Source organism: Mus pahari, chromosome 17 (genome assembly GCF_900095145.1).
Source record: "Mus pahari chromosome 17, PAHARI_EIJ_v1.1, whole genome shotgun sequence".
Taxonomy (NCBI): domain Eukaryota; kingdom Metazoa; phylum Chordata; class Mammalia; order Rodentia; family Muridae; genus Mus; species Mus pahari.
In genome coordinates, this window is record NC_034606.1 from 31,814,681 (window position 1) to 31,826,768 (window position 12,088).

The window sequence follows — 12,088 nt, forward strand, 5'->3', positions numbered from 1 at the left end:
CTCTCTCTCTCTCTCTCTCTCTCTCTCTCTCTCCTCTCTTTTTCCCTGCATTTCTATAATAATGCTCTTAAACCATAGTCTCTGCTCTGCTCCATCAAGGCCCACTGCCCACTCTGCTCATTGTTGGGAACTTCTTTCCCTATCTCCTCTGTCCTGTAACCCTGAGGGGGTCCCGATTGGAGCTGCCCCTTCTCTACCCCTCCCCCCGCCACATGGATCAGAGGCAATGCCCACCCGGGCTGAGAGGAAAGCGCCTGGCAGTCTCCCCACGTCCGCCTGCCCAGAGCACAGGAACTCTGGCATGGCGTGGGCATCTTTTTCCTCACAACTTTCCCCAGGGGCCCCCCCTGGGCCCCCTTTTATTTCTTTCCCAACATGCTTATATGAAAATGTTGTAAAGAAACCTATACTTTGTACAAGCAATACGCGTTAATTAGAAACTTAACAGCGAGATCTAAAACAGCAATAAGAACAAACGAAAACATGAACTAGACAAGCAGGATTCCAGACAAGACCAAACATCTTGGGTGGGCCAGGGTCCTGAGAGCTAAGAACTGCAGGAGCAGAGGAGAGGGCACCTGTGGTGAGCAGAGAGATGGAATGGACACTGGGAGTCAAAGAGGACTTGGCCTCCTCTGACCCTGAGATGGTGCTGTTGTTTCTGCTGAATGACTTTTCTTGGCCAAAGTCAGCCACAGAGGGGGTGCTAACTACATTCGGGCAGAGCCTCAGAAGATAATTTTCACGCCCTGCCTCAGTGCTGATGGGGCACTATTAATTTGGGGACACTTTAACACCACTTCACCATGGCAGCTTAGCAAGATGGTTAATTAATAGGGCAAAAAGAATAAGGAATGCATTTAAAGAGACATCGTGATAAAAATCATTCTTTGCAATATTTTGGTAAATGGAGGCAGCTTGGGATCTATGTATGTACACAGTGAAGCTATGATCATGTTGACACACAGCTATTTCGACACATAGAATTTTGTGTTTTCTTTATTGTCCTGTATGTGGAATACATATTTAAAAGAACATACATAGTGTGAAGGACCTGGGTCGGAAATGAGATGGATATGAATTTGAATTTGGACTCATTTTTTTCATTGAAATAATGTAGAAAATCATTCAATCAAAGAACCATCTTCCATACACTCTTCCATTGCTGGTGGGATTGCAAGCTTGTACAACCACTCTGGAAATCAGTCTGGCAGTTCCTCAGGAAATTGGACATAGTACTACTGGAAGATACAGCGATACCTCTCCCGGGCATATACCCAGAAGATATTCCAACTGGTAATAAGGACACATGCTCCACTATGTTCATAACAACCTTATTTATAATAGCCTGAAGCTGGAAAGAACCCAGATGTCCCTCAACAGAGGAATGGATGCAGAAAACGTGGTACATTTACACAATGGAATACTACTCAGCTATTAAAAACAATGAATTTATGAAATTCTTGGGCAAATGGATGTATCTGGAGGATATCANCCTTAGTGAGGTAACCCAATCACAAAAGAAGTCACTAGATATGCACTCACTGATAAATGGATATTAGCCCAGAAACATAGAATACCAAAGATACAATTTGCAAAACACAAGAAAACTAAGAAGGAAAACCAATGTGTGGATACTTCATTCCTCCTTAGAATAGGGAACAAAATACCCATGAAAGGAGTTACAGAGACAAAGTTTGGCACTAAGACAAAAGGATGGACTATCCAGAGACTACCCCACTCGGGGATCCATCCCATCATCAGCCACCAAACCCAGACACAATTGCACATGCCAGCAAGATTTTGCTGAAGGGACCCTGACAGCCTCTTGTGAGGTTATGCCAGTGCCTGGCAAATACAGAAGTGGATGCTCACAGTCAGCTATCGGATGGAACACGGGGCCTCCAATGGAGGAGCTAGAGAAAGTACCCAAGTAGCTGAAGTGGGCTGCAACCCCTATAGGTGGAACAACAATATGAACTAACCAGTACCCCTAGAACTTGTGTCTCTAGCTGCATATGTAGCAGAAGATGACCTATTTGGCCATCATTTGGGAAGAGAGGCCCCTTGGTTTTGCAAACTTTATGTGCCCCAGTACAGAGGAATGCCAGGGCCAAGAAGTGGGAGTCGGTGGATAGGGGAGCAGGGGCTGGGGGAGGGTATAGAGAACTTTCGGGATAACATTTGAAATGTAAATAAAGAAAATATCTAATAAAAAAAAAAAGAACCATCTTCCACATATTAATTTGGGTTATCCTGGGAATATGGAATGGGATCATATGCAGCATGTATTGGCCAGACTACCATAAAGTTTATAAATGAGAGGCATGTATGATTCTCTTCTCAACTGGCAAAAGCATTCCTGAAGTAAGTTCTATGAACGTATAATCCATTGCTAAGTTTTCCTCTTTCTGAAATGTTGATATGATACTTGAACTTTCAGCAGAAGTTTTGTGTCAGTGAAGATGAAAGTTGTAGGCCCATCATGTTGGAGTGGGAAGATAGTTTAGAATCATCAATGTGTCCCTGACTGCTATGTTAGACATATGCACTACAGTTTGTACTGAAGTGTTGCACATGTGGAGTCTAGAATTGGACATTGGACTGAGACAGGGTTTTTCAGGGAACCTGGATCACACAAATTTGGCTAGATTGACCTCTGGATTCCCATCTTTGCCTTCCCAGAGCCAAGAGCATGAAGCTGTGTCTTGTTTTTTTTCTGCTTGTTTGTTTTGTTGGGATTTTTTTTGTGTTTTGAATGTGGGTCCTGGGACTGCCACTTCAGCTACCCATGCTTGCCTGACAGGCACTTTACTGATGGAGCCTTCTCACCAGTCTCATTAGTATAATTTTGACGTTTTAGGTTATAGTAGAGAAAGCAATTGACTTTAATTGCTTAGCTTATAGGGCACAGCTTAAGAAATTGTGATAAGCTATGAACTGGCACAAGGGACACTGTGAGCTGCATAGAAAAGCTGAGGGTCAGAACATGGTGCCAGAATATTCTCACTGGAGAGATAGCAGTGGCAGTTTTCAAAGTTCATTCATGCTTAAAGCAAGTGACACGTGATCGGCCTGGGAAGCTGAGAATTTACTGGATCCTTTGAGAAACTCTAAGGAGCAAAACCTCAGGGAAGCAGTCCTATGGAAGACAGAAGGGAAATGTGGGCACTAGAAAAAAAATGAGTCATGTATGTCAAGGACTCACTTTTCTCCTCAGTTAAATGGGGCAAGAATCAACATGGTAAGGAAAGGTCTTCATTCTGGTCCATGTAAAGCCATCTCCTAAAGCGAAACTGTGACTGTGAAGAGGTAGGGGCCAAAGAATATGGTACAACAATATCCATATTGGATATTGTCTCTCTATTGCATATGCATGAAACAGAAAGGTTGTACTTCAGGGTGAATGAAGTTATCCTATGGTCCTAAAAGAGGAGTTTAGGACTGGATGAGCTCATAAAGGGTGATACTACGGGATCACGGCAGCACAGAGACCTCTCCGATTTTAATTCAGTTCAGTTCCTTATGAACTCATGCTATCTGCTATATTTGGTGGAGACTGACAGCCTACATTTGTGAATATGCTTTTAAGGCAGACAGGTTGTTGTGCAGAACATCCCTCACCTGCCTGTGAGTCCATAATTGACATGTGCGGAAACTTTTGTCAGTGAGACGGACATATACATATAAGAACTTCAAGAGGGGGGCTGGTGAGATGGCTCAGTGGGTAAGAGCACCCGACTGCTCTTCCAAAGGTCCTGAGTTCAAATCCCAGCAACCACATGGTGGCTCACAACCATCCATAGTGAGATCTGACGCCCTCTTCTGGTGTGTCTGAGGACAGCTACAGTGTACTTACATATAGTAAATAAATAAATCTTAAAAAAAAAAAGAGAGAAGAAAAAAAAAAGAACTTCAAGAGGACTTCTGAGAGGCAAGTGAACCATAGACAAGTTATTTTTTTCCTTTGTCTAGATGGTCCATGAATATTGTGGATGGCACTGGTCTAGCCAGGAGATACTTTGAAGTAATATCCAATAGGGAATTCTGTTAGTGGACATAGGAACAGGAACTTAGAGGATTGTTCCTTGATGAGGCATCTACAAATGTTTCTGTTATCTGATAAATTTCTTTAATTTTGTTATACGTAACCAAGTGGATCATAACTAAAATATGTAACTCCTAATTAACAGAGCCAATGCCCCCATTGGTACTCTTGGCTTAACCTTAGCCTAGGAGAATGGGGTCCAGAGTTAACTCCCAGGGGCAGTATCTGAGTGGGACAGAGCACATGAAAGGGCGCATCCAGATAGCCTAGCCCTCTGGGGGAAGGTACTTCTGGGTCCTCCTTGTTACTCCAGAGGCTGAGCCTCTTGCTGGCTTGTGGTGCAATGAAGATAGGGGAACAGGTGGCAGGTACATAGAGTGATTAATTCTGACTAGACACACTGAAAAGGAGGAGGATGGCAGAGTCACGGAGCAATAAATGTGTGACTTCCGATCTGAACCTGTTTTGAATTGTGTGACGGCTATCTCGGATTTTCTATGCAGACCGTTAGAGACAAAACCACTGAGCAATACACATTCTCCTTTGCGCTGACTTATGGTCTAAATATACTAGAGTGGTTCCCGTTTATTCTATCATCCTTTTCATTGCTTTATGAAACTACAGTGTGGTTTATTTCATGTTATGTGTATGGATGTCTGTGTTTCAGTTATTTTCTCTGTCACCCTGTTTCCTCACCCATTCCATTCATTCAAGACATCTGAGCTACTGTTATTTTCTCTCTTTCAAACTGTTATTTCTTCCATTGATTTTGGTATATATATGTGCTTTGAAGGCTGGCTGGCTGGTTCGGGGCTTAGGAGAACTTTCTGCTCTTCTAGGAGACCCAAGTTTGTTTCCCAGCACCCACATCAGGAAGCTTCACAAACACCTATTATTCCAACTCCAATGGGTTCAATTTTTTTTTTTAGTATGTTCATCAATTTTCATCCTATCTCTTGCTTTTCATTTAAAGACCCTTAAAGACCCAAGCTTGTTTTGTGCACAATTCTCACTGTGATGTGTGACCCTACAAAGAACACCATCTGAGACACACATCATGCTAAACATCCATTGTCCCTGATTATCAGGCATAGATTGCTCTCCCTCCTTGCTATTGCAGACATCAGTGTTCTCCTAGTGTTTCTATTGGAGGTGAAAACTCCTCCAGGGTTAAGAAGTAACATGCATCATCTACTGCGCACCCTCCGTACTCAGTGCCCACTGTTTTATTGTCTACATCTCCTGGATACGTACCAAAATTGCAGACTCCTGGAAAGGAACCAGGTGTTTCTTATACACCTTTGGTTCGAAAAAATTGTTTCATCATCCTGATCCATCTTATTGGTTCTGAGAATGTTTATAATTCTCCCAACATCCCAGGTTCCAAGTACCAGCGATGCAATCATGCTTTTCTATGGATAGAGGTCTCGGGTGTCTTCTGGTCATGTCTTTGAGCATTTGGAGTGTCTCAGGGGAGAAAACAACACGCTGTGGCAAGGGACTGACGTTTAGAACAACTTCAGACACAGACTTCAACCTTCTAGAATAGTACTGGCTCGGAGTAGAGCCTGGAGACTATTTCCAACTCTGCTTCAGCCGAAGAGATTTTAGAGGAAACTGGATGGATCCTAGGAAAGGCAGTGTTTTGTGCCTTAAATTAAAATCACAACTTACTTAATAACCTGACTGGGGATGCCTGTTAAAATTTGGTAGTGCCTGGGCATAGAATACATCTGAGGGTGTTTCTCACTCAACTCACACAGTTTCTCAGTTTTGTTGAGGGGCAGGATCTGTGTGAATGACCTCTAGACATATGAAGTCCAGGGCTGTTCTGAAAAATGAGGCTAAACTTATGCAACTATCATATAAAGTCCAAATAAGAATGCCAGGATCTAAATGGTCATGACATGGCATAGATTTAATAGAAAATTTAGGCTTGGTCATTTTTGTAGAGAAATCTAGTACTTCTAAGGACATGGGGAAACTGGAATCACCTTGGGGAAGAAGGAACTAGAGAGGTCAGAGAGATGACTCAGAAGTTCAAAGGCATATTACTTTTTGCAGAAGACTGGAGTTCAGTATCCATAACCCATGTCAATTGGCTCATGAACGTCCATAAATCCAGCTCCAGAGGATCCAAGACATTCTTCTGGCCTTCCTAGGCACTGTACTCATGTGTACATGCCCCCTCCAGACACATGCACATAACAAAAATACTCAACTGGTGTACCTGAGAAGGAAATTATGAAAAAATCATAGAGGTTTGGGGAAATCCTGCAAGTTCTAGGGTGCAATGCCTTATACTAGGAGAGGGAAAAGATGTTGATGGAACCTTGTTCTACCCCAGCAGGACTTCCCATGCCTCCCACCACCAGTCAGTACAAGTAATGGTCTCAACTCACACAGAATTAGACAATCTCCTGGGTTCTCTTATGTCCAAAATCAACTCTTGTCGAACTCCTTCTAGTAAACAACTTGATTTCTTGGGATGGTCACAGGCTGGAATGTTGTGGTGGTCTAAGGACCAGCATGGAGGATACGGGGCAGAAAAGAGAGAGTCCCTCTCCAGGAGAGCCTGCAGCAGCACAGATGAGTGCCTGCTCATGAGGAATTCCCCAGGAGCATCAGCACTCTGCCTGGCTTACGTCCACCAGCAGGTAGACAGGAGCTAGACAAGTCTGAGCGAAGGTTTTTTAACAGTCACTTCATATAAACCCTCATACTCATCCTTGAGGCCTTGGAAAATGTGAATCATGTTAGAAATAATGTAAGGATATTAGCAGGAAAAAATGTCAATCACCTAATAGGTAAACAGAGCCACATAGTTGAGTGCTATTCTTAAGGAAATATAGTCAGAAGTCCCTTTTATCTGAATAATGTAAGAATCATTAATTCTTAGATAAAATTAATAATTCTAAACAACCTAAAATACTTTGGAGGATTTCTACTTGTATTGATTTGTAAATTTCCATTTATGGATTCCTCTGGGTGAGAGCATGCATACAAATAATGTGGGTTGTAAAAAATGGTCCCGGGATAAAACTAAAGGTGCCTCTCTCCTTCCGATATTTTATTCACACAAGATCAAGCCAGCTGACACAGCTTTTCTATATCCTCCAGGGAAGGAATATCTGATGTCACTTTAGCAAATATGAGTTTTATTGAGGAGAAAGTGAAGGTCAGCATTGAGGGTCACCACCTTTTCCAAACTTCTCCTTGCAGTCAATCTCTCTTGTTTTGAGGTAGATATGTTGTCTCCTCCAACTGAATCTGGAAATGCCTTTGAATTTGGTCTGTATGGCAGAAGGGAGCTGTGGAGCCTCAAAGTCTAGATGATACAAATGCCATACACTTCTCCAGTCCAGCACCAAAGATGATAATACCTCTGTGGACCCATGCCGTGCTCAGGTATCAGACCAACTGAAATCTGGTCAAAATCAGCATCAGCTATGAGGTGTGACGACACCAACTTCCAGATTTTAAGTAAGCATTGGTGTCTGGGTCATTCAGGCTGAGGCCCAAGGTTGTTTGCCAAGGTTCTACCTCACTACCCATTCTCCCTATAAATACCCCCTTGACTATTACCTGGAGAAAAGACAAGTTGCCTCCATTAAGTATGTCAGTTTCTCTGACATAAAGAACCTGTAAATATAATAACACTGGTGGTTTTTATTATTAAGCACAGAATGATTGTTAGGTACCCACAAGATGAATATCCAAAGTCCATTCTTTGATGGTGGAATGGAACAGATGCACAACATAATTATCTGTGGCCTTGGGTGTTCAAGATGGAATGCATAACCGACCATGGACAGTGGTTTTTATTCTGATGGCATCATGGACAATGTATTGTTCCAGCATAGCTTTAGCATTATGGTAGTCTACCATGTTAGAATTAATTTAGTTCTGAAAAGAATTCCATTTGGTCACAATTATTTGAACAGTGAAGGCTTTTGTCAAGTAAATGGTCCTAAATGGTCCTTGTGTGTTTTATCCAGACTTCTCCTTTACCTGACAGCCCTCCACTATGTTCATGGTTCTTGGAGTACCTACAGGCTGCTTGTACTAACCCTGAGGTGAGTTTACATCTCACATGTTCCTGTCTCCCTCATCAGTAATGCCATGGTATTCACGGGAATATTCAACCACTCTCTGGGTATTAGATGTGACAGAATCCTTGGAGGTGTGGGTGCATGAGGATGTAAAATTGGCCTCTTCAGAGTCATCCTCAAGGTGGTAGTCTAATTGAACATACATAGGGATGATGTATAGAAAGGGGGAACCATGGCAATCAGACACTGGAAAATTAAAACAGACACAGGGAATGGATTGGGAAAAAACAGAGATGGGTTTCATGAGGTAGACTTGAAAGGGTTGAGTTAACAACTGATTATTAAACATAGGAGGCCATGGTGAGTTCCCCCTACCCATGGATAATTTAAAGATGAATTCCTAAAACAAAAGCCAGGTGGTAAGGTGGGGCAGCAAGAAACCATAGGAGAATGTGGCACTGAGCAGACAGGAGACTCCAGAGGTAAGTTTATCTATCTGGAAGCAGAAACCATGGAAACAGGGTCTCCGGCTTACAAAAATGGTAAGAAACACAGTAGCCTGGGGACTGTCTTCTGGTGACTGGTTATGACAAAGCCCTCAGTAGACAGACAAGAGAAAGAAAAATAGGCTCCGACATCTAATAGGTTTCCTTAAACTAAATGGTTACTTATGTGTGTACCCACTGAAGAGACACTGCAGCTGAAAACACAGAAATTCTGTTACAACGAAACATCAGACCAAATGAGAAAGAATACTCAGGGGGAGACACACAAAAGAAAAGCTAATTTTAGCTTAGGCCTGCTAGGATGGCAGACACCCTGGCCTGACAAGCATCAATTGCAGATGGCAGATCCCTTCTCATCACAATGTGTCAGGTGGGCTGTGAGAAGCTGTGAACAGTGACAGACACACGTAGCCTGTCACAGCCCCAGCTGTCAGACAGAGGGCAGTCTTTCTTCCTGTGAGTGAAGACTGGAATCTGAGTACCAGCCTGTTGTCTGGAGCCTCATTTCCTTCTCCAAGGGTCACTGCTGGTGAGCTCATCTTGACCTTTGCTGTCTGCACACACGATCAGTCCTCTACATGTCTCCTAATGGCTTTGATCCACTTCCAGTTTGTTTTCTCTCTCTGTGTGTGTATCTTATTCGTGACTGGATATTCAATTTCCCAGATTTCTGCTCTGGCCATCTCCCCCCACCACTATGGACTAAATCCCAGGATCTGTAAGCCCCAGTAAGTAATCCTATCTGAAATTTGCCTTGCTCCGCATATTTTATCACAACAACAGAAAAGTAACTACTTCAGGGGGTCAGCCAGTTGACTTCACTGACATACTTCTATCAGAGCAGGACAGGTCCTGTGTCTCACTGAAGATTCCCTCACTGGAAGAAGGTGGACCTTCCTTCTGTTCAGAATTTCCCTTGAATCCACTCTCTGTAGCCTTAAATGACAAATACTGTCTTCACTGCCACAATGTTTCATGGCATGTTGCTTAGGTCGGGAAACTCACTGTTGCAGCAATTGAAATGAGCCAATGGAATGATGTCATAAGTCAGTGGATTTATTGTGTTCTTCGTTATCCTGGATTAGATGGCATGATACAATAGTAAAGTGGCCTTTTGAAAATTCAATGCCAGTGCCATTAAATGGTAGTATAAGACTGGGTGCGGATGATGTCATGTTCTAGGACAAAGCTTATGCTCTGAGGCCCCATGTAATAAAAGATGCTGTTTCTCCCATAGTCAAGATGCACAGATGTGGAACAAAGAGGTTAAAAATGAAGATATTCCTCTCATTATTATGCCATATGTACACACAGTCTATATATTTCTCCATGTTTCTACAACTCTGATAGCTATATTGCCTTAGAGCATGGGTTTCAAAGAAAATAAAGCATCTTTCTCAACTCTGTCTTCCCACTAGATGCTGAGAAAAAATGGGCCATTTAGCATCCTTGTACCAGTGAACCAGAAAGCAGTGAAGAAGCTGATAGACTGTCTGACTATGCTAAGAGGATCATATAACAATGGATTATTTCTACCTGAGGGGTGGTAAGAAAATGAAAGATTACCGTTCAAGTAGGGCAGGTTTCCAGAGATTCTCTATCAGGATATGGGTAGCCAAATACATCTCAATATATGCATACCGGATAGTGGTATAGGAGTGTGAAAGTGAAGGTTGTATATGTCCTCAGAGCAGGAACTGGTGCCAGGTAAAAGGCTTGCTAAGAAAAAGATCAGCGCTTGTCTTGTGTTCACAGATCATGACATGTTCATAACTGGTAAAAGCACATCGGGCACTGGCTTCAAAGCTACCTCAGAAACTTGGTTATGAGCCAATGACCCAGCCACTCAGTATGGACAACACTTTCAGTAGATGGATGGTTTCTGTCCACCTAACTACCAGCTCCCTGCCTGTGGTTCTGCTTCAGCAACTGATGTAGATTCTGGCCCTCCATCTGTACCTCTGCTTCTGTCTTCATACTCCATCTTGCTTCTTCATCCTCTCATGCTCGGGTTAGGCAGCATTCTACAACTAGCTCTTTATTCCCATTACACCTGGAGAGGTTCCATTCTCTTGATTCAACACTGACTTACACATTTTTATTTTCTACAGACAATATAATCAGCACAGCCTTCTACTGGAAAGCCTCTTTGTTGGAGTGTGGCTCTACCTGAAAGGGAACACTGTTGCCCTCTGTCCCCTGACAGAGTGACTCACTTGTGTTTATTGGAAACATTGGCACATGTTGCTGCTTATTACCTACCGTTGATATCATCTTTTCTGTTTCTACAAAGAAACCCAGGAGAGAGACAAGGTTTTTAAAGCTCATAGTTTTTAGAGGCTCATTGTGTACAACTGAGTGGATTTCAGTGCTAGGGGGCATAACCACAGACAGTTCTACATTGTGGGAGTAACATGTATAAGGGAGGAGCTACATGTCTAAACGAGAAACCAGAAATGACTCCCAGGCCAGGCTCAACCTTTTATAGCCACTGTTTTTGTGAAAATCACTGCAGGTCACCAGCATTCCCTTCTCAGTGCTTCCAGACCTCACCCAGAGATAAATTGTGTGTAAGAAGGGTAAGCAATTGAAACCTATATACATTATACATATAAATACATATATATGAATGTGTGTATTGTATATATGTATCTGTATATAATGTATATTATTTATATGTATCTAGTATATACTAGATACATACATATGTATGTATGTATATATGCTAGAATGATGTGGTCTTGACCATAGGCTATGGTCCAACTAGTCTACCAATGGCTGGATATGTATGTAGAGTCTAAGAACCCATCCAGAAGTTGCTCAATCTACAAGGCTTAATGTCTCAGCTAGTTTTCAGTAGACACTGGAAACCCAAAGAAGTTTCTAATGCCATTGAAGGAATATGCTTTCTAGCAAGGTAAAAGCAATGAGGCAACCAGACAAAGCTTCTTTCTCCCATGTCCTTATAAAGGCTTTCAGCAGAAGGCGTGGTCCAGATTATAGATGTGTCTTTCTGCCTCAGGATCTGGATGAGAAGTGGATCTTCCTACTTCAAATTTAAAAAAAAAAAAAAAAAAAAAAAAAAAGTCCCTCAATTGTTTGCCTCTTATTTTTGAATTGTAGTTAGTTCCAGATATAGGCAAGATGACAACCAAGCAAATCATAATCCTGGAGATCGGAGTTCTCATCCTTGGCTAGCAACACAGCAACTATAACAGGGAAGCAGTCCTGGAGGCTGAACAGCCATTGGCTAAGTCTCAGCACTCTACAATAATCCCCAGACTGTATTCTCTGTAGCAGGTCCACAGCTTGCCACAGGTAACAAGGCAGCAAACCACCATACCCTTCATGAACTGAGTCTTCTCTTGCCTGTACTTTTCAGCATGCTTTTTTTTTTTTTTTTTTTTTTTTTTTTTTATTTTTTTTTTCTTTGTGGTGCCTAGGCTATGCATGTGTATCTGCAACCAAAAACTAAGCCAGGA